The 3,190-nt window shown below is 35.2% G+C and overlaps 1 protein-coding gene across 3 annotated transcripts in view; it reads right to left on the reverse strand.

Moving 5' to 3' along the window:
* LOC112153956 (transformation/transcription domain-associated protein) overlaps positions 1-3,190 on the reverse strand; it is a 118,663-nt gene that overhangs the window by 2,054 nt on the left and 113,419 nt on the right. The window lies entirely within an intron of this gene.

The following is a 3,190-nucleotide window of genomic DNA, read 5'->3' on the forward strand; positions in this document are numbered from 1 at the left end:
TGTATTCAGCCGGCTGAATTTTATTTTTTCCAATTTTTTAATTGCTTTTTATATATTTTATATATATATTTTTTACATTTTAGGCCACTTTTTCCTTTTCTTTTATTTTACATTTTCAGTTGCTATTATTACCTAAAGAGAATTATAAATATATAAAATTGTCAAATTAACTTTAATATGTCGGAAAGAATTTGATTTTTTGGTTCTCCAGGTTTAAAATCATAAATTAAGAAACTTTCCAACTTAGTTTTGAGACTGAAAATATTTACAATCTTCCCTTTTTTTTAATCACACTAAACATTTCTGCAGATAATTTCATTTCAGACAAAAACTGACTTATTTATTTTAAAGCTTTGAGTGAGTCTGCATAGTTCTTTGTGGTTTTATTATTTATTTTATAAACCAAAACTCTGTAAAACAAGAAAAAAACACGTTTTTATTTCCTTTTAAAGCATCTGGGATCTGAATTTAGTCGGTTTAGTTTTGACACTTTTTCCTAAAATTCGTCAATTTTATGCCCTAAAAATAAACACTCTTGTTTTTCAGGAGTTTCCAGCTTCAGTGTTGTGGACTCAGTGCAAACATTCACTTCTTTTCTAAACTATTGATCTGATTCGACGGTCGACGGTTCCTCAAACGCCGTCTGACGACTCGCTCTGAAGGAAAAACCTCCGTTTGTTTAAACCTGCAGATTAAATGAAGCTTTTGGTTCCGGAGCGCCGGCCGTCGTCATGGAAACCTCTGTGGTGTCGGCCGACCGTCATGGTGACACCAAACATAAATACTGCAAAGCCACAACCTGGACGCACGCCGCGCTGGGGGCGGAGCTTGTTTACAGGTTCTGGAGCTGCTCTGTGTTTACGCGGCTGAAGGAGTTTGTTTGTTTGTGATGCTTTCCAGGGAAACATCCTCTTCCTCGCACCGCAGACTCGCCTGCAGCGGCGCCCGACCCGAGCTTTGTTTGTCTCACGCACAGTTGCTTCCTCCACGAGTCGCTCGCGCCCGAACTGGACCTAAACATAGACGCTAATTACGGCCCTGCTGCCCGACCGTTATCCAAACGTCTCGCCGCTTTTTCCTTTCTTCTCTCTGCATTGTTTTAAAGAACTTCCTCTGACCGAGTCTGGGAGGCGACAGGCTCCGCCCACCTCCATCCTGCTGTCAGTCACTGGTCAGGATGAGCTGACTCAGCAGAATTTGGGCAAATGCTGTCGATCCCTTGAACAAGGCACCCGGGAGATGCTCCCGAACTGCTTTTAAATAAAATGAATTAATATTAGTATTTATTTATTAGTTTCTGTTTCATCAACTTCTTTGACGTGTCTGTTTATCACACTATTATGACGATAGCATCATTTATTTTGATTTATAAATTAAAATCTCAAGTAGATTTGATTTATTTTTGTATTTTTTTATCTCATTTTGTAACAAATTTCTTTGTTATTTTGATGAATCTCATCTTTTCTTTAAATAGTGATTTTCTATTCTAACCTCCAGTTTTCCCTCATTTTTGAGGGTCACGATCATCATCAGTAAAACATCTGCAGCTGCTTTAAACTTTATTAATATTTTGTGTTGGAACCATTAAAATATAATAAAGATTTTCTTTTAACTCAAAACTGTCAAAGTGGACATAAAAAAAAAAGAAAAAAAATCAAACTTTTACAGCCAAAATGATAAAACAACAAGGCACTAAAACAGTTATTTTCTGAATATAATGATAAACGTGAATCCTCCGTTTGAATAACTTTATCAGCAGCATTTTTCCAAACATTAGACATCTGCTCAATGAATATTGTGCATTAATATTATGGTCTGTGGGAACAAGTGTCTCAATAAATTCAGATTTGGAGAAAAGATGTTAAGATTTTAGGGGAAAAAAGTTTATTCCAGTTAAATTTGAGTCTTTTTAAGGCCATAATATCTCAGTCTTTTTACCATTTTATTCATTTATTCCTATTTGATCATCTTATGATGCTTTAATGTTCTTTAATGTTCTTTTTTTATTAACAAATATCGGATAATAACCGGTTCTCAGGCTGTTAATTTACATCATTTCATCCAAATAATCACATTTTTAAATGACACATTTATTAATTAATTTTTAAGGGTCAGATATAAAAAAATTCTAGACTTTTTGAATCTTTTTAAGGTATTATGTCCACATTTGTAAATGCTTTTAAGACCCCGGAGGAACCCTGTGTAAATGTAAAGTTCTTTTATTTTGAAGTTTTCTCTTTGGGGTCAAATCAGGACCATAAAGTGAACAAAACACACTTTGAGAAAAAAAATGTGAACATTTGACAGCAGCTTTAAATGTGATAATACACATTGAAAACTAGAAGGTATTGAAAATGTGAAATAATAATATGGAAAACTTGAAAAAAAATCACTTTAAGCGGATCCTGATTCGTCCTCATACTTCTCTTTTTTTCTAAAATAAACTTTCCCAAAACATTTTTTTTGTTAACTTAACTAGCTTGGCGGGGGGGGGGGTCGTTTTAATTTAAGAAAGTAGCGGACAGCTTTTCCACATGAGATCGAGCATCTTAAATGAGTCAAATGTGGTGGAGAGAATCCAGCAGTTTTTCAAAATAAAACTTCCTTCAGAATCGGATTATTGATAAAACGGAGAAAGTTTAGGTCGTTTTTTCCCTCCGCAGACTGGTATCAGGTTTCATTCTGAAAACTTGGTTTTAAGCTAACAATTGAACATTTATATTAAACAAAATGTTAATTGTTTAGAGCAATAAAGTTATCCCACAAAAGGAAAAAAAGGAAAGTGTAATTATTTCAATTAAAAGTTGAACTAAACCTCGTTTAATCCGTCTCGTGTCACGCTGATCCTCTGTCTAAAATTATGGAGCAATAAAGTTTTTACAAATACGAGTCGTCACGTCTATGAAATATTTAGGAAGCTGCTCCGTCTGCAGCTGCACAAACAGACCAGTTCTCCTGTTTTTTTGTTTGATGCACAGCTGCTGGCTTTACAGCCCGGAATCTAAAGGCTCATAAATTAACACAAACACACAAACACACAAACGGACAGAAGCTCCAGAAGTCGACAGTCCGACAGTGACGGATCTCCAAACGATCTCGTGTGTTAATCAAGTTTACCGGCTGCTTGATTTCTTCCAGCATAAATCACGACCAAAAACAGATGCTGTTGTGGGTTTATCCAGGTAACAAA

Source organism: Oryzias melastigma, linkage group LG19 (assembly GCF_002922805.2).
Source record: "Oryzias melastigma strain HK-1 linkage group LG19, ASM292280v2, whole genome shotgun sequence".
NCBI classification, from domain to species: Eukaryota; Metazoa; Chordata; class Actinopteri; order Beloniformes; family Adrianichthyidae; genus Oryzias; species Oryzias melastigma.